This window comes from Carlito syrichta, unplaced genomic scaffold (assembly GCF_000164805.1).
Source record: "Carlito syrichta isolate Samal-C Ts95f unplaced genomic scaffold, Tarsius_syrichta-2.0.1 Scaffold315593, whole genome shotgun sequence".
In the NCBI taxonomy this organism is placed as follows: domain Eukaryota; kingdom Metazoa; phylum Chordata; class Mammalia; order Primates; family Tarsiidae; genus Carlito; species Carlito syrichta.
The window spans coordinates 1,695,401-1,718,766 of NW_007259689.1; the positions used below are offsets into that span (position 1 = coordinate 1,695,401).

At 41.0% G+C, this 23,366-nt stretch overlaps 1 protein-coding gene across 1 annotated transcript in view; it reads right to left on the reverse strand.

Annotated features, from left to right (window-relative positions):
* LIMCH1 (LIM and calponin homology domains 1) overlaps positions 1-23,366 on the reverse strand; it is a 245,906-nt gene that overhangs the window by 196,843 nt on the left and 25,697 nt on the right. The window contains exon 6 of the mRNA XM_021706459.1: positions 2,761-2,830. The gene's annotated coding sequence lies outside the window, so the exon portion shown is untranslated. The remainder of the gene's footprint in view (positions 1-2,760; positions 2,831-23,366) is intronic.

Sequence of the window (23,366 nt, forward strand, 5' to 3'; positions counted from 1 at the left end):
AAGTTCAGGTAAAAGATGAGGACAGCCTCCTCTGAAGCAGCAACCAAAGAAATTCAGACAAGTAGACAGACTGGAGAAAGTTGCCAAATTCTCTGATAGCTCAACGAGGGCAATGACATAGGGAACAAGTGCACAGGAGTGGTCCCTGAAGTCTGATTTGACTATGTAGAGTTGGAGGTGTCTGTGGATCATCCAGATGGAACTGTCCCATAGGCAGAACTCCAGCCCTGGAGCTCAGGAGGGAGTACTTCATGAGAAATGTTGATTTGGGTCAGTGTTACGGAGAGATGACATTGTGAAGACAGACAAGAAAATGAGCACAGAAAGGGAGTGTGAACGTTGAACCCTAGAAGCAGAGGAACATAACAGGGGGTGGGGGGTCTATTTCCTGCCAGGAACTCAACTGGTGCCCAGGTTTTGGAAAAGTCGAACTGAAGGCAGTTGGAGCAAAGGAAAAAGAGTTTGTAGATTTGGGAATCATTAGTGAATGGGCAGTAATTGACTATATACTTAAGAAAGTTTTTTTTGGACTAAAGACAATAAATAAATTAATAAATAAGATACAAGTGCTATAAGATGAAGGTGAGTGGGGATGTGTTATTTGGAAAAGGGTAAAATAAAAGGAAAAGTGATAGAAAGGGACCAAGAAAAGGAAATGCAGGTAAATAAATAAATAAGTAAAGCAGAGGAATAGATGTCAGGCACCTAAATGGAAGGAAAGAAATTGAGGTCACCTTGCTTCCTGGCAGCAGGTTGCCTGATGCTCTAAGACAGAGGGAATATGTAAGCATTGACATTTGATCTGTGGTAAGAAATAACATAAAGGTAAACGCATATGTCCCCAACACTGAATTTTACCAAAATGTTCTATAATGTACATCTTAAATTAAGACTCCAGACCCTTTTCTCTTTAGTTGCTGGCCTGGGGGCTGCTTGCGTCTGTCTGTCTAGATTTCCCTGGGGCCTTCCTTGACTTTATGCTGCAAGTTTTGCTTCTATAAACATTAAAGCACAGAGCTCCAAGTTCAGAGGGTGCCACAGGCTTGGGAGCCAAAGAGGTAAGTGTCAAGGTCATCAAGAAGACATAAGGGATTATATTTTGGCTTTCCTATTTGGAAGAGGTGAATTTAGTTTTTAAAAATTAGCCGGGCATGGTGGGTCACACCTGTAATCCCAGCACTTTGGGAAGTGTAGGCAATAGGATTGCCTGAGCCCAAGTGTTCAAGAACCAGTCTGGGCAACTGGGTGAGACCTCCTATCTACAATAAATTAAAACATTACCTGGGCGTGGCAGCATGTGTCTGTGGTTCAAGTTACTTGGAAGGCTGAGGTGGAAGGATCACCTGAACCCAGTAGGTTGAGGCTGCAGTGGCCGTGAGTGTGCTACTGCACTCCAGCCTGGGTGACAGGCTTAAAAAAGCTTTTAAAAAACTTTTAAAAAAAGTTTTTAAAAACTAATGTATGTACACATTAATATATATAACATAGACTACCCATATATTGATTGATTATTTCTGTTATAAAATTATTCAAATCTTTTCCTTCCCAATTTACCTATTTATGTATTAACTTAGTTGGGTACAATGATTCTGACAAACAAAATTGGAAGAATTTTTAGTGACAAATCACCAAGTCACTACCAATGAATATGGGAAATATAATGCATCCACAGAAATAGCAATTCTTAAAATAAATAAAACATCTATTTCATTCAACTGGCTAAAACAATGTACCTTCCTACCAGGACCCCCACAGTGCTCAAACACAATGGGTTTTTGGTCACATCTAATTTCAATTAGTCATCGTGCTATAGCTAGGAAACTTTTAAACAACAATCAGCAAGTCTATGTAGGAACCTGCCTAAATTCTTAACATTTTTCTCCTTGCCTTCTGCAAAACCACATGCATAGAAGGCATTCACAGTGGAAGCAATAAGAGAGTCCTTACCAGACTGTACACTTCCTCAGCTTTGTGTATGCACATGTGTGTGTGTTTGTGTGTGTGCGTATGCGTGCATGCAAATATGCCAGTTTCCTTCCAGAACTAAGATTTGGTTGTCTTTCTGATCTTCTATCCTTCCTTTTTCTATACAAAAGGCAACAGCAATGAAACAAGTAAAATCAGTTGTCAAGAGTTATGATATATATCATTGCATGAACAAAATATCCTGCTTCTGAGTATATGTGAACATGTGAGTTTCATAGATTTTACGTGGGTAGGTTCAGAAAGTCAAGGGCTTTGCTTAAACAGTTCTCCAGATGGCGTTAGACCACCTTAGTGCACCATTATGTCTTTAGAATTGTTGGTCTACAAATGTGACTTTTAAGACCAAGTCAGTTTATTGAAAACAGCAGCTTCTTAGGAACGTGCCGCTTTCTCTTGAAATTCTTTCTCTCAACTCGCCCTCCCCTTCATTCAGGTGAATACCATGAAGAACTGAAATGAGAAGATGTAATTAAAATCACATTCCTCTCCTGGGGTCAACCTAATTATCAACCTCTCACCCCCAAAACAAATTTACCTCTTTAAGAGTGAAGGACCTTATCACTCATGGAAATAACACAAACAAAAATTAAGATGCCATTTAGGCATCACTGCAATCTTTCATTTCTAAGTGACCTCTTAGTTTAATAGATTCAATGCATTCTCATTCAAGTGGAATCTATATTGCAGGAGAGAGCAATAATAAATGGTACTGTCATGACCCTTAGGTTAGAGAAAAGAAACATTGGAAAATAAATCTTAATTCCGTATACTCACCAATCCCGCAATGGGGGTAGGCAATCTATTGATCTTTTTAACAAGTCCTGGCTTTATAGCATTCAGCAACCTGTCATGAAAAAAGGCAGAATGTCAAGTGAGACAGAAAGCAAGATGGATCACACAAATCACCTTTATCCGGGGCTACAGCTGAGTCGGTGGGTAGGAAAAGCTGAGAATTTAAAGCAGGTAGTAAATCTCAATAATCTATCAGCTTTCATGCATATAAAGAAAGAGGCTTGCCAACATCAAGTTTGTCCATGGCAGGTGAAGTTTTAGAATCTAGAAGTGCTGGGCAAGGAGACAGGATACAGACTGGAAGGTGCTTCAAGGGAAGACAAGGATGCGAGCTGGATTGAGGTTGGGCGGGAATTGTCTAGAATTGGAGCCAGGTATCACACCTCAGGTAATGTTGGCTGCCAATTTCCTGGCTGGGGAGAGGTGTCTCCAGGGATATGCTAAGTTCAGAGACCAAGACAAATTTTACCTCCAGACCCTGTTTGCTCTTTGAGGAGAGACTCATAAATTTGGTTAAGCTTCTTCACTTTAAAAAGGGAAGAATATGTTGAATAAGAGGTTAATCAATCCTATGCTGAAGATTTTAAGCAGGGCTGACCACGATTCCCTAGGTACAAAAGATATGAGCAAAAGATATTCAGGGTAAAGGTTGAAATTATATAAAAATGGTTGTACAATGAAGGAATGGAAGAAAACAACTAAAACTGCTTGTCTACGGAAATATAAATTCAGAGTGAAGAGATGTAAGGAAGGCAACTTGCAAAAACTAAAATATGGTTAGCATCAGGATAACAGGATAAAGAGTAGCACTTGCAAAATAAGTTGTTCACAAAGGAGTAATTGAAGGCAGGAGACGGTAGAATGACAGCATTTATTTCCACGTTCAGGAATGAAAGAGGCCATTAGGCAATTTAGAATACTGTGCAAAGAGACACTCAGGGAAGGGGTTTATTGTAATTCAGAAGTCAGAAAACTATGACCCAAGGGCCAAATCTGGCCCAACACCTGTTTTTGTAAATAAAGCTGTTCAGAAACATAGTCATGTGCATTCATTTACATATCATCTGCGGCTACCTTTGCGCTGCATCAGCAGAGTTGAGTAGTTACGACAGTGCATACAGAAAAGGTTTGCTGATTTCAGTTATAATTCATGTAATCCAAGATTATGTGTAGTAAATTCTGTAGAACCTATGCTTGATAGATTTCTACAGATGAATAAAAAAATTCTTGGAAATAGTTTAATAATAGCCTTAAATATAGACTGTATTTGAATGTGATACTACTATGTATTAATATCTTGAGAATGTCCCTCCAGGGGTTGTGACAGACAGGATATGCTGTTGCTTGCATCCAAGATGAATTGTTTCCTTTTTTTTTTTTTTTTTTTGAGTTGGAGTCTCATTCTGTGACCCAAGCTGGAGATCAGTGGCATGCTCACAGTCACTGCATCCTCGACCTGCTGGGCTAAGGTAATCCTTCGGTCTCAGCCTTCCAAGCAGGTGGAATTACAGGTGTGCACCACCTCTATTTATTGTAGAGATGAAGTCTCACTAAGTTGTCTAGGCTGTTCTTGAACCTGCTCAGGCAGTCCCCTCACCTTGGCCTCCCAATGTGCTGGGATTATAGGCTTGAGCCACCACGCCAGGCCCACATGTAAATTTTTAAACACATTGGTGCAGTTGCTCAGACATGCATAGTCTTGCTGAGATAATATTAAGTATATAATTAATTCTATTTGAAGTTTTTAAAACTTAGTGTATTTCCTTCCATATATGAAAGTAACCTTCATATTGAAGGTCATCATAATAGATATTCCACTGGATTCCTTTTCGTGTTTTTTTTTTTAATTGGAGTCTCACTCCTTCACCCAGACTGGAGTGCAGTGGCACGCTCCTGGCCACCGCAGCCTCGACCTGCTGGGCTCTGGCGATCCTTCCACCTCAGCCTTCCAGGTAGCCGGAACTACAGGCATGCACTACCACACCCACCTAATTTTTTTATTTATTGTAGAGATGAGGTCTCGCCAAGTTGCCCAGGTGGGTCTCGAACCCGCAGGCTCAGGCGAATTGTTTCTTCTTGGTAACTTTCACTGTAATTTCAACATGCTGTCACCATCAGTTAGTACTTGGAGTGGGCATGGGTTTTTTGCCTACCAAGAGCCAAGACAGCTACTCTTTTCATGAACTCACTTAGTTTTAACCACAAATTTTATCTTTTTAAAAAGGGCTTTTTTGGGTCAGGCGTGGTGACTCATGCCTGTAATCCCAGCACTTTGGGAGGTCAAGGTGGGAGGATTACTTGAGCCCAGGATCTCGAGACTAGCCTGGGCAACATAGGCTGGTCTCTATAAAATTCAAAAAATTAGCTAGGCGTTGTGGCATGTGCCTGTAGTCCTACCTACTCAGGAGACTAAGGTGAAAGGATCGTCTGAGCCCAGAAGGTTGAGGCTGCAGTGAGCTCTGATAGCACCACGGCACTACAGTCTGGGCAACAGAGTGAGACTGACTCAAAACAAACAAACAAAAAAAGTGCTTCCTTGCAACTTATTTTGGAATCGTTGGCTTTTCAAGATGGAAGGTAATTTATTGACTCCTCATTTTACAGCTCAGAAATTGCAGCCTGGTGATGCTGGGTGATGTCCCCAGAGCTGACTAAGTAGCACAGTTGGGCCCAAGACCCAAATGTCCTAGATCGGTGCATTCTCTCAAGGGGTGTTAAAATCCCATATCCTTCTGGTTTAAGATACACAGATAAATAGGATGTCGCTGAAGTCAAGTCTTTGAATGTACATAATTCTTAAGATACTTATTTTTCTCACTAGTTCTTAACTGTGGCATTTTACTTGAACTTTAAGATTATATTCATGTACAATGTTGACAATTTGAAAGAATCAAAAAGTTATACAGTAAAATGTAAGTCTCATGTGTCACACCTCTGTCCCGGTGAGCCCCAGCCTATTCTTTGAAGGCAACCTGAAAGATGTTCCAGAGAAAAATGCATAAAGATACATATAAAGTTTTAAAACAGGTGTAGTATATAGTACACACTCACACGCTGTCCTAAACCTTGTTTTTTCATGTAATAACATATTTTGGAAGCTGGACAATTTACCTTGGAGAGTATGACTTATCAATGCATGAAGAGTTATGTCCTTTATTTCTTTTTAAAAATTTTGTTTTTTGTCTTTTGTTTTTTAAGATTAAGGTCCTGCTCTGTTGCTCAGGCTGGAGTGGTGCAGTGGCATGATCACAGCTCTTCACAGCCTCAACCTCCTGGGCTCCAACAATCCTCTGGTCTCAGCCTCCTCAGTAGCTGGGTCCATAGACATCAGCCACCACACTTGGTTAACTTTTAAAAAATATTTTGTAGAGATGAAGTCTCACTATGCTACCCAGGCTGGTCTCAAATTCCTGGGCTCAAGCAATCCTCTCACCTTGGCATCCCAAAATGCTGGGATTACAGGTGTAAGCCACCACACCTGGCCGAGTTACATACTTTTTAATAACTGCAAACCCTTGATGGCTACAGAGGTGTCCAAGGAGTAAGAAAGTTGGCTTTGAATCCAACTGACTGAGTTCAGCTTGGCCATTCACTGAGGTTGTTACTTTGGACAAGTCTTAACGTTAGCCTCCTCAGTGATAAGATAGAAATATAATGATACCAATTGCTTAGGTGCCAACGTGACTCAAATATGGCAAAATAAGTAAAAAGTTAGCACAGAGCCTGGCACTTAAGACATTTTCTGTAAATGTTTCTCTATGTTCATGTATAAATATTTATTTATAGTAGTCACAGCATTTTAGATCAGTCACTTGCTCTAATAATTTTAGATTTTTAAAATTAAATGAAATGCCCTCGCTACCAGATAACTGAGCCTTGTTGGCAAGTAGAAAAAAAAATAACAAAACATCCTACCCCAAAATTTATTATTTTAAAATCCTCTTTCAAAGAGATACGCTTTTGTCTATTATGACAAAGAAGTATATGAATATTTTAGTAATGATGGCTCCAGAAATGCCTCTTTGATACATGTTTAGAATTTTTAAACTGTCTTAAATATTTCATTATACCCATCCTTTTAAAATTGCACTTATATGGCAGAAGTTGTACAAATCAATTAATTCATCAACGGAACCATCACATGAGACCTTGCTTAACAGAACAACAAAAAACTGTCCTCTTTCAAAATGTGTTACCATAAATTAAAAAATGAGGCCATAATGCTCTTAACTATTTAGAATATTTTCAGAATGAAGCAGCTGTATTTTCTTATGTAAACATTGCTTCAATCCTATACACAGTTTATAGTACACAACTCCAAAAGATAACATTGAATTCACATTGTCAAAATGCCCAACACCTGCTTATCTTGTATTTTGCATTAAACTGAGGACATTTTTTGACCTAAGAGAGTTTTTTTAGTAAGAATCAAGAATATTGACTTGCAATTTTATTAAAAACCACTATTTCCTTCCTGTGTCAATTAAAATAGAAATATTTTCAATAAATACTTTTTGATGAAGTGCTTTCAAGTGATGATGCTGATGACGATATTTTACATATATGTAACTTCGGAGATGCATCATCCCCCCCCCAAAATCCTGTCCCGTTGAGACAGGTCATAGATATGTTCCATCATTTTTAAGACTTAAACAGATGAGATGACTTCTCCAGGGATACGCACAGCTAGTTTGTAGCAGGGCTGGGGACTATGACAGTCTTCATTGCTTAGTCATTTTACACCACAGTTTGGTGCTTTAGAAAGTCTAGCTTCAGTATGTGTTACCCAAGCACAACTCAAAACAAAACAAAAAACAAAAATTAAAAACCCAAACAAACACTATCTCACTACAATGGGATAATACCAGGTGGGAATGAAAGGAAAACGGATGCCAGTGTCTAATGGGAGACAGAGACGTGAGAGACACATCACATGCCAAGTTCTGTCCCTGGATAATCTTACAACATCCTCACCAGGAATTCCAGAGGCAAGGAGGCTGTCGTCCTCTGGACAGAATATCTCCACTCGGCAGAGCCCTATACCAATCTCCCACCTGTGGTCTATACTTCCCAAAACCTACAGCTAGAAGGCCTTAATAGGTAGTTTATCCTCACCATGTGGTAACAGACCATCTTTATATTCATCAAAAGACTCTTAAGATGGAGACTGAAATGATCTGACTTATATTTTTAAAGCAACACCAAATATAAAAAGTATAAACACAAATGTATAACTGAATGCACATAGAAATTTTCTGCTTATTAAAAAATCATAGGTATTTAAAAACATAGATAAATAAAACATCACAAATAACTTACAACATTCAGCTTGATAAAACAGAAGCAGCAGTGAATTTGGAATCAGTAGTGTAGGTTTTAACAGGTAAACCCAACTTACATTGGCTTTGAGTAACTGGGAAGTCACTTGATCAGGGACTCAGTTTTTCCTTTCATAAAATGAGTATCTAAAATAAACCTCATCTTCCATTCAGGATTATGATGAGGATCCAATGGGGTGATGTCTGTTGCTAACATTTGATCCGTGGAAACTTGCATATTCACCACTGAGTGTATTGAACATGTCCCTTTTTGCTAGTGGAAGTTATTTTAGTTTCAACTTTTCCACAAGCCAACTGCCAAAGGCTAAAATAAGTTTTCCTTGTTCCTCTGGTCACCCTTGGATAGAAATCTCACATCAGGGAATCAGATCAACACAAGTATATAGCTCACCTAGCATATGTTTAGTGAGAAGCAACTAGGAACAGGAAGAAAAGCTATGATCTTGCATAATTCTCAATTAAGACAGAAGTTAATGGCATGGAGAGTAAGCAAAAGTAATATGTTTCTTTTATGATACAAATTAAAAGGTGTTGACTAAACTCTTATATTCTAAATTGACAACACCCTGAGACCCATTTCACATAAAGCTGTTCCATATGTTCCTGCATGAACTCAGCAAATACTTATCAACTGTGCATGATGCCTGGTCTGAAGTTGGGTTCTAGGGTTGCCAAAAAAGGGAGAGGTGAGCCCAGGCCTCCCCCTCATAGGGCATGCTCACTAGTGGATTTAAACCCACAAGAAGAACAGAACTGTGATATATTGGTTTATGGTCATACCACCTAGGGCACAACCATCTTGAGTTCCTGAGAAGGTGAATTAAAAATAAGCTCTGCACATATTCTATGGAATACTGTTCTTAAAATATTAACAATCTAAGATTCCTTAAAGAAAACTATTGAGACTCGATGCTGGTGTTCTGATTCAACACAAAATTGTATTTTATAACTTCTTATACCCCTAATATCCAGTGTCTGATAGCCTCTCAATCATCGTTTAATGGTTATAAAATACAAAGTTAAAAAAAAAAAGTTTCTACCTGCAACTTTTAAAAACACACCTCAAATTCCTACCCTGGGAGACAGAGGTTCTGTTTCTTTCAACTTCTGCAAAAAATACAAGACCTATCCAGACATGTGGAATTATACTAGTGGGCAGCTTCTGTGTTATTGGACCATGATACAAATATTACAGGTAAAATTTTTTAAAGATTGCACATTTTGAAAGTTTGCGCTTACTCTACAAGTTATTCAATTCAGAAATTCAATGCTAACAATTATCCTAGAGTTTGGGGGACAGCAGAGGCACTATCTAGACCTTAAGTGCAGGGTTAGGAAGTTCATGCTTAATCTCATGGGAAATCACTTTATTCTTTGCAACAAGAGATTACATCATCAGCTCATTAGCTTGGTTTGCACAGCTGCAATAGGCAACTATGATCACAAAATTATCCACTTTGTGTCCCTTTTAATTTGGCTCAAGCGTCTGTAGTTTCCTTGATCACTTTCTGGGTTTGACCATGCACCCTGGATGAAGGTATATGTACTTTCATTTAATCTAACATGGCAACTGTTTTTGAATCGAAGCATGAGATCAATTTAACCTTGACCATAAACCTGTTACAGATGTCATTTTTAAAGGTTTCTTTTTGGAGTTACCTTGGCAAAACCAGGAAAATGAACAAATCCTTGGAGGTCAAGAAAAATGGACTAAAATATAGGAAAAGGTGAGCCTTGAGACAAAGAAGAGTTTCATATGAACAAAACAGTGTTGGAATGCAAATTGCCACCAATACCTACCAAATGTTTGTTAGGTGCTATGTGTTGTTCAGAGTGTGTGCAATATAGGTCATACTTAAGCCACTTGCCCTGAGCACACCTAAGAAGAGATCATAGGAGCTTTAGAAGGTCTTTGTAGACTTGGAATTCCAAGAAATTGGGCCTGATCCTGCAAATTTGAGGGCTCAGCAGTGCTATTATTCTAATGCAGCACCTGAGGCAGGGGCTGTTCACCCAGTCTATCTTCCTGCTCTCCTGGACACATAGCTTCCTTTGCAGTTTGCTGCAGCTGTAGAACAGAGTTCTGGCCAATGTGGGGTAGGCAGAAGTCATACATATCACACTCATGCCACATCCTAAAGACCCTCCCAAAAAATTCTCTGTCCTCTCTCCTTCACATTAACTAGTTAGATATTGGCACCCAGGAAGTCCTTGAAAATGATAAGACGCCTTGAGGATCTTTTTGCTGGGGTCCCTGAAGAACTGCCTGGAACAGATTTGTCCCCACCCTTCCCTGCTGCCAGAATTAGGTGATACAATAGTGGAAATACATGTCCATTGTACTAAACCACTGAGATGTAAGGCCTTATCGGTTACAGCATCCAGCACCACCTTAACTTTCCACGAGGGCCCTTTCCAGTGAAAAAGGACCTCACTTTGGCAAGCTGTACCCAAGAAAGTCCTGTCTCCAAATGCAAAATTTAAGACCTACGCACAACCCTTCCCCTGAATCTTGTTAGAACAGCAGCAAAAAAGAAAAGAGCTAGAATTTCGGACACTGTAAACAAATGGACCTGTTTGTATTTTCCTATACTTTCTAGGGGGAGAAAAAATCTTTTCTTACATATCATGTCTATTCTTAATACTAAAAAAACTTACATTAATGAAATAAACTAGGAAGGAAGGAAATGTAGAGCGATTATCTGAGAATTTTGGAGTCCTTTGATCCATTTTCAGTCTTTCCTTTGTATAACCATTCCTGCTGTTTGGAAGTTATGGAATTTGGGAATTAGAAAAGACCTAAAAATCAAATAAAATAATCTAGATAAGGCATCTGTCACACATCTGAGGTCAGAGCTCCTAAACGGTAGAGTTGGGATTACAAACCCTGGCTTCGAAATCTGGGCAGTTGTGCTTTCCTATGACACTTCACTTTTTGTATCTCAATTCACTTTTTGTATCTTCAGCCACCACCAGTCTCTGCTATCTGAATCCACCTGCCCACTGCACCTAAGTTGACCACTTCTAAAATCTAGCTCTGGCATGTGCCGTCCCTCTTCTAGTGACTTCTAGGGTCCCAAGTGCTCACAGGATGCCCACCAAATGCCGCATCTGGTACTCAAACCCCTTCACCTCCAAACTGCCTCTCCCACTCAAGATTCTTCCTGCCTTTATAAGCTACAAGTTTAAGATGACACGTGATCAATAAAATGTGAAGGCTAACAACACACGAACAAAATCTCCTATAACCAAATAAAAGGAAGACTAGAGTCTTTCTGACACAGGCAATGATACGTATAATCATCTTTGTGCTACACAGCAATTATATAGAAATGATTGTAATTAGCATTTCTTTTGCACAGTTAAGCCCCAGTTATTACTGGGTTTGCCTTTAGGAGGGTGGAGAGACAACTTGGAAAGTGACATGGCTGTGCTGAAGCTCTGATGGCTTCTGTTCTTGGATCAGATAAGCAGCTGGATCCCTGACCCCCCAGCACCTCTTCAGCAAGAAGTTCTCAGAACCAAGAGTTCCAGGATTGAGATCCATAAATTTCCAAGAGCAGTAGGAGCCTCCAGAGACAGAAAAACCTGGGCTCATATCTCCGCTCTGTAAGTCACTAGGCAAGTGACTTAAGTCATTCAAGATCAACTAGCCTTGGTTTCCTCTTCTATAAAATGGGCACAAAGCATACCTGCTAGTAGTAGCATAAGAGTAGTGTGCAGTAAGTAAAATAATTCATGTAACATACTTGGCACAGACCTGATGTGCAATATATACATCCTAAATGGCAGGCATGATGATCATCTCCTCCAAGCAGGTTTTGGAGCATCCTGACTGTGACTAGACCTGGGTTGGGAGAGATGAAAGATTGGCCTCCATTGGGTGTAGCTCTGGACAGGGGGAAGGCAATAGGAAAGCAGGTACAGAGGGAAGGAGGGAAGGAAGGAAGGAAGGAAGGAAGGAAGGAGGGAGGGAGGGAGGGAGGGAAGGAAGGAAGGAAGGAAGCAAGGAAGGAAGGAAGTCAACAAAGGCAAGGCAAAAAGAAGCTGCAAAGACAGACTCAGCTGTGCTATATCTGCACCCACAGGGGACTAGCCTTGCTTTCCAAAAGTTAAACTGTCTTTGAGCTCTTTCTAGAGCCCCTGTCTCCCCACCTCACTTGCCATCCTGAAGGTGGTGGGGACAAACCAAGAGCTGCAGAGGCCCGTTGCTGTTCTACAGGCGGGGAGGGTTCTGCTTTGAATGCGGCTAGTTAGATCTCTGAATCTACTTCCTTTTCACTCCACTATTGTTATCAAGTGTTTACCTCTTACCAGCTGAGCCCAGATGCCCGTAGGCCTGGTTTCTATGATGGATTGGCCCCATCTCAGATGTGGGATGGTTGACAGAAGACTTTGTGAAGAACACTAGTTCTAGGAGGAGACATGCCCAAGTCCTAAGCAAGTGAATTGGAAGAGGACTTTGGAAACATGGGATCTGCACAGCAAGATATAAACTGAGGAAGGACGTAGCAAGACAGGTGGAACACACATTTCTGCTGCTCCTTGGGAGGAATGGGGTCCTAGTCACATGTGTGTGTTTGGGGAACAGCAAAAAACAATCAGAAGTCTCCACTACCACCAGAGGTAACTTCCTAAAAAAGCAAACCTAATCTCATTGCTCTTCTGTTTAGAGACTGTGGCTGGCTGCCTATTGCTCACCAGATGCTGCTGAAACTCCCTAACATTCTATTAAAGTCTGCTAAAAACTGACCTGATACCTACCTCTCATCTCCAGTCTGTCCCACCTCACACTTGTCCTAATATCTGACCCTAAGCATGCAAAGCCCCTTCAAATAGCTGAGAACTTTCACATGCTTATTGCCTCTGCCCCTGCTTGTCTTTCCCACGGGCCTCCCCTCACTCCTTTTTAGCCTAGCAAACTCCCACTCATCCTTCAAAATCTTGCTTCAATGGTACCTCCTCACTGAGCCACTTTCTAAGAAAAACTGTATCCCATCTCTGGGTCTCAACATTCTTTGGCCTTCTTATTTATCACACATCACAGGAATTGGCCATCTTCCCCCTCGGGCAAAGGGGTCATCCTTTCTGTAAACTCAGTTCTAGTATAAGGGCCAAGTCTTGGTAGGCATCAATTTTTGTTTGGTGGGCCAGGTGTGATGGTTCACACCTGTAATCCCAGCACTTTGGGAGGCCAAGGCGAGAGGATTGCCTGAGCCCAGGGCTTCAAGACCAGCCTGGGCAACTTGGTGAGACCTGGTCTCTACAATAAATCAAAACATATCTAGGCATGATGGCATACACCTGTAGTCCCAGCTACTTGGAAGGTTGAGTCAGAAAGATTGCCTGAACCCAGGAGGTTGAGGCTGTGGTAGCTGTGAGTATGCCACTGCACTCCAGCCTGGGCAACGGAGTGATGCTCTGACTCAAAAAAAATTTGTTTTGTTTTGTTTTGTTTGGTGAGTGAATTGTTAATGACCTGAGCAAATATTACAAAGTAATTGGGAAAGCCCAAAACATCAGTCTTTAGGTCAGTAACAATTGTGCAACTTCTGCTATTGTTTTCAGTCACATCTGAATAAATTCTCTCAGAACCAAGACTCAAGGTGGGTTCAAGCATCAACCATAGAAGGATCATCTGATAGGCTTCTAGTTTTTTTCCACCATCTATTATTTCACATTCCTTTTGGCCTGTAAACTCAGCTCTTGGAAGAAGGGATGGGAAAAAGTGGAGTCACACTGTTCCCCTCTGAAGAGGAGTTGGGAGTTGGTTGGCCCCAAAGGAGGCAGTTGAGTCTCTGAGTCCTTCATTTCTGATGAGTCGCGGAGGCATGGACGGGATGAAGGCAGGGGAGAGAAACACCATGGCCGCCTCTCCTTGGACAGCACACACCATTCCACTGTACTGGGTGTGCAGCAGAAATGTCAAGTGCAGTTTCATTCAGAGAAGGGGAGAATATACTATTGAGGTCAGAGACTCCAGCAGAAAAAAATCAAATGAGCAAAACCCTTTCATCTGCAGCAGAAAAGGAGCTTTGCATGATACCAAAAAAAAAAGTCATGCAGTATTTAAGTAATAGCATTTCCTCATGCTCTGATTTCATAGCTTCCCTTTGTCTAATGTTTTTATTTCTGAGCCTAATGAATGTGCCTTTTTTATTGTTGTAATTTTTTTTACATTTTTTGGAAGTAGACAGAATATAAATATAACATCTTTTTAATGAACAGTCTTTTCATAGAACATTCTTTTCAATGAAGTTCTAAAATACAAGCCGAGCATTACAATATGATACTAGTCTACCTGGAAATAAATGAAATGATCATTGGAATGAGTCTTCTAGATGACATTTAAACATCTTGAACTCAAAACTTTACGTCTCATTGTGAGTGTGAGAGTGTGTGTGTGTGTGTGTGTGTGTGTGTTTTAACACCTTGAGAAATAATTCACATACAATTCATGCATTGAAAATGTAGAATCGTGGCTGGGCACGGAGGCTCACACCTATAATCCCAGTACTTTGGAAGACCAAGGCAGGAGGACAACTTGAGCCAGGAATTAGAGACCAGCCTGAGTGTGGTGGTGCATACTTCTAATCCCAATTACTTAGGAGGCTGAGGGGAAAGGATCACCTGAGCCCAGGAGTTGGAGGCTGTGGTAAGCAATGATGGTGCCACTGAACTCCAGCTTGCTTGGCAGAGTGAGATCCTGACTCAAAAAAAAAAAAAAGGATCAGTGGATTTGTGATCATTCCCTTGTTTAAAAACACTGTGTATACTGGGGAAAGGAAATAAATATCTTTTTTTCCCCAAAGAAAATGCAGAATCCAATATTTTTGTACATTCACAATATTATGCAACCATCACTGCAAACTAATTTTAGTTTCTCTTCCTCATAATAAAACCCCCAAACCTATTAGTTTTCACTTCCCCTCTCACCCACAACCACCAGCCCTAAGCAACCACTGATCTACTTTCTGGACATTTCCTATAAATGCAATCATATGAGATGTGGTCTTTTATGACTGGTTTCTTTCACTTGGCCTAATGTTTTCAAGGTTTATCATGTTACAGCAGCCATTTATATTTCATTTCTTTTTATGGCCAAACAATACTGCATTTCATGGATATACCATATTTCATCTACCAATGCATCACTCTAAGGACATTTGGATATGTCTGCCTTTGGGTTATTATGAATAATGTTGCTATGAATGCTTGTGTACAACACTTTGTTTGGATCTGTGCTTTCATTTCTCTTGTGTTTCATTTCGTACATAGGAACATAACTTCTGAGTCATATGGTCACTTAATGTTTGACTTTTTTTTTTTTTTGAGTTGGAGTCTCACTCTGTTGCCCAGACTGGAGTGCAGTGGCCGCTCCTGGCTACCGCAGCCTCACCTGCTGGGCTCCGGCGATCCTTCCGCCTCAGCCTTCCGAGTAGCCAGAATTACAGGCATGCACTACCACACCTGGCTGATTTTTTGATTTATTGTAGAGATGAGGTCTCGCTGCCCAGGCGGGTCTCGAACCCGCGGGCTCAGGCAATCCATTCACCTCAGCCTCCCAAAGGTGCAGGATTACAGGCTAAGCCACCGAGTCCAGCACAATGTTTGACCTTTTGATGAACCACCAAACTGTTGTCCCGAGTGGCTGCATCCTACAAGCAATGTGTGAAAGTTGCAATTTCTCCACACTCATTCCACACTTATTATTGTCTTCCTTTTTTATGATAGCCACCCTGGGGGCTTGTGGTGGTATTTCATTGTAGTTTTGATTTACATTTCTCTAAATACTTAGTGTTGAGCATCTTATTACGTGGTTATTGGTCATTTGTATAGTTTCTTGGAAGAAGTGTCTATTCAGATCTTTGCCTGCTTTTTTTGTTGGGTTTTTTATCTTCTTACTATTGCGTTATAAGAGTTCTTTACATATTCTGGATACAAGCCCTTTATCAGATACATTATTTGCAAATTTTTTTTCCATTCTGCAGGCTGGAGGATGATATTATTTGCAGGACAGAAGTTTTTAATTTTGGTGTAGTCTAATTTACCTATATTTTTCCTTTGGAAACTTGTACTTTTAATGTTATATGTCAAAAACCATGCCTAATCCAAGATTATAAAGATTTACTTCTATATTTTACCTAAGGGTTTTATAGTTTGGGCTCTTACATTTAGGTCTATGATCTATTTTGAGTTAAAATAACCTAGCTTTAATACACATTTACAGATTAGTTATAAATATGTCAGTAATTTCAAAAATGTTAACTTTGCAATAATCTCTCTTCTTTCCATCACTCTCTCTTCAAAAGCTTACCATGAAGCACATGCCTGCCAAGAGGAAACACCATTAGACATATGCAGAAGGGTCAGTTGCTGTCACTACTTCAAGGACTTTATCATCTTATAGAAAGTTAAAATATCCAACCTCATGAGTAGGGTCATGTATGAGTCAAATTACTTGCACTAAGCACAGTTAAAATACTTTTCAAGGCAGAAACAAGGAAGAGAGAGAGCACTTGAAGTCAAGGTTGTTATAACTACTCTGGGATGTGTGGCTGCCCCAGCCATGAGTGCTCAGAGGACTGAATTCAGGCTGCAGTCATGGGGATATCCCAGTGGAGGGAAAGGTGCCCATTGTGTGAGTTGGAAATTTAGGGAGATGGAAATGAAAGAGGAAGAGAGCACCCCAGGTGGCTAAAATGAAACACAGCAAGAGCATTGAGTAGGGGAACACAAAGAGAATTGGTAGATCATCCAGCAGGTCGTGCTCCATAGCCAAGATACAGACATGATAAACAGAAACGTCATAGCCAGTCAGAGAAGGGACCCCGAGTTTCAGGCAAAGGAACCTGAGCCGTGGGAAAGGGCGTCAGGCATGATGAAGTCATGTTTGGGACCAGTAGTCTCTGGGTATAGTCTACGATGGCTTAAGGAAAGTCAAGCACCAGAGCTACTCACTCCGACAAAAAGTCTCCACGTTTTCTTTTTCTTTTTATTCACTCTTTCTTCCCCTAAATATAAGAAAGAAAGTCTATTTCTGCACAGTTAACTTTAAAAACAAATCATTGCCGGGCTCGGTGGCTCAGCCTGTAATCCCACGCTTTGGGAAGCTGAGGTGAGTGGATTGCCTGAGCCCGCGGGTTCGAGATCTGCTTGGGTAACTTGGTGAGACCTCATCTCTACAATAAACCAAAAAAATTAGCAGGGTGTGGTAGCGCGCGCCTGTAGTTCCAGCTACTTGGAAGGCTGAGGCGGAAGGATTGCCAGAGTCTAGCAGGTTGAGGCTGCGGTGGCCGGGAGCGGCCACTGCACTCCAGTCTGGGTGACAGAGTGAGACTCCAACTCAAAAACAAAAACAAACAAACAAACAAAAAACAAATCATTTACAAACTGAGTCCTTGGTAGGCTATTTGACAAAAGGTCATCTCCTGTGGGGAACCAAAGGAAACATTTAGAACGGCTGAGACCAGAATTTTGCACACTTCATCGTGGGAAGCCAGCCCACTGAGCCTGACAGCCCATTAGAGACAATCAAAAAATGGATTATTAAGGAAATACAATTAGGGAGCTACCAAATCCTCTTAAATCTAAGCAAAGCCTAATCCAGCATGCAACCCCACAGGCAGGCAACAGAGCAGGCCAGCTTCTTATCTACCTTACAAACAGCCCATCTTGAAATCTGTTGTATTTCTTTAAAGTCACTTGATCATTCTAATAAATTTATCTGAAATTTGTTCAGGAGGAGAGAAAACAAACGTGTGATTTAAGACCACCAAATTTTAATATTTATTAAGACACTGATAGGACGAAGGAAATCACATTTTGAGAGAAGTAGTTCAGAGTGATAATTAGGCTAAAATAAGCTTCAAACACATTTTTAGAAGCTTCAAAGTATACTTTATAAATACCCTACTGGGGCTGGATCACGTAAAACTACACATTAAAAGAAGTGACAAGGAGTACATAATTTTAAATGGACAGCATACTTACAAAGGCAGATGAGCTTAAGAATGATTCAAATGCAAGAAACTCAAGTGTACACAAGAGTGCCCCAAGTAGACTTTGAAATTGATGCCTAGAAAACAGTCTGAATAGGAACAGTAGCCCCCACTGTGCTAAGACTCCCTCTTTTGAGGAGGAACCAAGGGCTATTCATCTGGTGAAGTTCCAAAAAAAAAAGGGCCACAGTGGGGATTCATCTTCCTTACCATGAGTCCTGCACATTTGCCTTCCATGTTCTCTATCTGCTTTCATCTTTTCTAACAGAAGGCTGTTGGAGATACTTGGTCTTTGCCTAAGTTGCCACCTAAGCCAGGCCAATCTTCAAACAGAAAGCCGCTTTTTCACTGGAGATGTTTTTTTTTTTTTAAAGGAGCGGGTTGGAATGTCCTCACTTGAACTTGAAGGCTTAATGAGTCTTGGTGCCAAAAAACTGGAGACAGGCCAAGTCAGTGTGGCCAATTGTGATTTGGCAGAAAGACAAGGGATAACCCTACATAGAAGGCCTATCAAATTCTCACCAGTCTGCGAAGGCCAAAATCAGCAATGGCAAAAGTCCCCAAGTTTGCTGAAATCAGAGAGAGCATCTGGATTGAGAAAGAGCTCTAGACAAAAAGTGGGAAGTCACACAGTGCCCCATCACCTTGGGTCCCCACATAATTATCTACAAAAGGGGAATTGGAAGATGGAGGTTCATTGGAGTTGTTGTGAGAATTAAATAAGCTTGGGTTTGTGAATATTGAACAAAGCAGTGGTGGTCAGAAGGCACCAATCTGAAGTCACCAACAACTGGGGTAACCGTAAGTCCCCGTTAGCCAAGGACAGTCCCAGATTCCAGTTGTTTCAGTGTCTCATTTGGTTAACGCCCCCTTTCACTCTGAACAGTGTCTCCATTTGAATGACAAACTATATGGTTGCTCTACTAATAAACCACAGGGTCACACTAGTCTCATGTCTTTTTCAACACTTGAGGAAAACATTGCATGTGTAGTTTTTGAAAGTCATAAGGTCTCTAACAGTAGCCTGCTGAAATGATACAAAAGCATGAACCACACCTCAAATAATTAGGTGGAACCATGACCATTTCCTAGAGATAGATAGTAACTGACAAAGGCTTGTAGCACCTCCTTCTTCAAGTGAGGTGAGCCTTTTTTGAAGACTTGCTCAATCTGATATCTGTCAGGGCCATGCCATACAGGTGACCTCCACCTTCTTAAAAGTCTTCTTAGCTCCCTTGGAATTCATGACATCACACTTTCCTAGGTTGGCTGTCATCTCTCCGATGGCTCTTTTGTGAGTTCCTCTTTCTCCCTCCTCTGACCCAGAGTAAAGACTTCCTCAAACTGAGACCTTGTTGTCCTAGTGTGGTCTTTCCCTCCGAGAGGCTGCCATATCTCACAGTTTACTCTTGACATCTGACCATGGTTCACAAATCCAGTTCGAGGAAGTGAAACCCATCACCTTACCCTGGAGTTTGGGGCCCTCAGTTCCAACAACCTGAAAGACTCTACTCCTGGGTGGGTCGTTTGTATCCCAAAGCCAACCTACTCAAACTGAAATCATGACCTCTCCCAATAGACAGAGAAGACTTTGCAGTTTGTGTCAGGGCCCCTCCCTGCTGTTTATGATTTACAACTGAAACACAGATTATTTTGTAGCCTTTTCTCTTATTCATCACTATACTCTATCAGGTCCTGCCGAAAAGTCTCATTTCTATTGCTCTGGGATCAAACCCAAAACTCTTTATACAGGTTCCAGGGCCCTGCACCATCTTGCCCTTTTCTACCTCTCCTTTCTGTCCACACAGATCTCATGCCACTGACCTCCTTGTTTTCTATGCTTTGGTCAAACACATCTACCTGCAATTCCTCCAATACCCAGAGAGTCTTCCAGTCTTGGGGATTCCAATCATGTTTATTCTCACAGCCTAGACCATGTTACTTCTCTACTTTCATCTTCCCTTCTTCCTTCCCAGTAAAAGAGAAGAATTTCTACTTTTCTTTTCTTTTCTTTTTTTTTTTAAGTGAGAAAGCAGGATTTATTGAGAGGATAGAAAAGCTCCCACAGTGGGAGGGGACCCAAAGGGGTTGCCCCGGATTTCTACTTTTTCATTCTGTCTCCATTTAAATGTACCCTCAAGGGACCCACATGGAGTTGGGCTTTAGATTCCAGATCTGATCAGCTTCCTTTGTGACCATCATTACATGAGTGTGTTGCACATTGTACTAGTCTGTATAGTAACTTACCACACTTGTAAGTGGGTTCTTATAAAGATTTGTTGAATAAAGGAAGAGAAGCCCTCCTCCATTGAGTGAATCATCTCTATGAATGCCAAACACAGCATACTCATTCCTGACTTCAAATCTTTCCTCCTGCTGGTGTCCTTGTGAAGGATGCTGTGATACTGCAAATAATTAATAAGAAATTGATGTTTTGTTCTTGGTCCCTGGTTCCTGGCCCAGAGTTCCTAAAATCCTTATAACTTCCTGAGCTCTAGGTATGCTGGGCACAATTTTTTGTTCTATTATTTGGTCTGTGACTCCAGTTGCTAATGCAGGACTCCTAATCCCTTGGAATTTCTTGGGTGACAAACATCTTTTACTTTGATGTAACTCTTGGTGGGCTCATAGGGGCTGGTCACCAGAAAGACCAAGCCACGATTAGAAGTTTGAAACATTCAGCCCCATTCCCATCCTCTGGGGAGGGGAGAAGGGCCAGAAATGGAATTTAATAACCAATTATGCCTAAGGGATGATGTCACCATAAAAATCCTTGAGCTACAGAGTCCAAAAAGAGTTCACTTGCTGAACATGTGGATGTGCCAGGAGGGTGGCCCACATGGAAGGCATGGAACCTCCATGCCCTCTGCCCCATACCTTGCCCTGTACATCCCTTCCAGGTGACTGGTTGTCAGTATCCTCTATATATCCTTCATAATACACTGGTAAAAGTAAGTAAGCTGTTTCCCAGAGTCCTGTAGAGCCATTATGGCAAGTGATCAAACTCAAGAAGAGGGTCATGAGAACCACCCACTTGGACCCAAGTCAGATAGAAGCTGTGGGTAACCTGAGGACCCACTACTTGCAATTGGCATTGAAGTGGGGGACAGTCTTGAGGAACTGAGCCCTTCAACTGCGGAGTCTGCATTAACTGCAGTTGGTGCCAGGATTAAGTTAAACTTTAAGGCACCCAGCTGGTGTTGGAGAATTGATTGGTATTAGGGGAAAACACACACACACACACACACACACACACATTTTGGTGACCAGAAGTATTGCAAAAGCAGCAAATTATTTTTTCTATAAAGAGGATTTTCCCTTTCCCTCAGCCTATTCTTGCCTTGAGTAATATTCAATTGATGTAATATCTCCTCCAATAACTATCTCCCAAACACAAAGTCCCCTTATTTACCCTCTTATTAAATCTTGGCAATGAAATGTTGATCACTTGTACATTTATTCATACACTGGTTTCCACTGTAACTTAACTGTTTTGGGTATGTCTCCCATCTCCAAGCACATCATAAAACTTTGAAGATTATGTCTTACATTCTGTTTTTATGTCCCTTGGTGCCTAATTTGGTGCTGTGCTGTGCAGTACAAGGTCAATACCCAACAAATCCTCCATGTGATAAAATGTCTCTATGCAAAGCTACAGCATCAACTCTCAGCCTTTCCTAGGGGACCAGCATGTATCTGTGGCACACCACATCTCATGCTGAAATCATGACAAGAATCCAACACCAGCCTTCCTTCTGAGAACAAGCAGTTCATTTATCAATGATGATAGTACAAGTGTTTGCCAACAGATTTCTTATCTCCAGAAAATTATTTCAGCAACATAAGAACTGAGACAAAAATCCACTAAGACGTTCTTTATTGGTCACTTATTTGTAGACTCACATACTCAGACTTTGTATTTCATGACAACGTGTTTGCAAAACAAAACTCATAAGTTTAGCTCTAGGACTCCTAAGAAGATGGAATTTGTTAGGGAATCTGACACTTGAAGAAAGTCAATACATTCATTCTTTGGTCCCCTAATCTTCAGAGATGGGTCTGCTCTTCACACAAAATTTATGTGTGTGTATATGTGTGTGTGGGTCAGAGAAAGAGAGAAAAAAACAGACATCAGACAGATAGACAAGAGACAGAGACAAAGAGAGACAGAGAGAGGATAACACTGACTAAGACAGAGATAAAGTTAAAGTAGTTGCTGATAACAGATGACCTAGGTAGCAATCTTACTATTGAATCTCAATTTATTCACCAAGAGTTTGTAATAGATGTATTATGTGCCACACCGGTGTTCAAAGAGTGAAATACAAAGGTAGGTGGAAGGAATATTCAAGAAGCTCTGGATCTGGCACAGGAAGCAAACATGGGAAAGGAGGTAGAGCTGTGTGATCACCCTAAAGTGGAGTTGTGGGCAGGGACTTAGCAACCAGAGAGGAACCTATTAACTCTGTTCTGGACCAGCTTCCCAGAGAAAGAAACCACAACAGACTGGACAGAGCAGGAGGAAATGACATCACCACAGAGGTCAAGGTAATTGTTTTCAAAACAATCACTCTATGCCCCAAGCTCTACCAGCCAAAGTTCATTATTCACAGATGATCAAGTTTGTAAGGGGCCCAAACTTTCTTGCCCAATTTTGTTTTTTTTTCTCTCTCTCTCTTTAAATCACAAGCAAGAGAAGCTAGAAAGTAAAATGCAAATGCCTTCATCTTTAGATTGTTGGCAGTTGAGGGAGTGAGCCGGTGGGTGTACAGGGACACAGTGCTGCATTGACTATGTCATATTAATAATTGACTTTTGGACTACTTCCAATAACAATAATGAGACCAGCCAGTGGTACAGGGTGCCAAGCAAATGCCAGACATGACACTGAGTACTTTACTGTATCTCTTGCTGGAATCTCCCAGAAGCCTTACAAAGTGGTCTTTCCTCATCATACAGACGAAGGGAGGAAAGTTAACATTTAAGGGCCCACCATGTTCCCAGCACTTAACACAGAGTTTCATAAAGAGTATCAGTTCATGACAAGCTTCTGCAAGGCCAAAGAAACCATCAAGAGAGCAGGGAGACAGCCTACAGACTGGGAAAAAGTATTTACCAACACCAGGTCTGACAAAGGCATAACATTCTGGATCTACAACGAACTAAAACATGCTGAAAAGAAAAAAATAAACAACCCCATTATAAAATGGGCAAAAGATATGAACAGACACTTCACAAAAGAGGACAT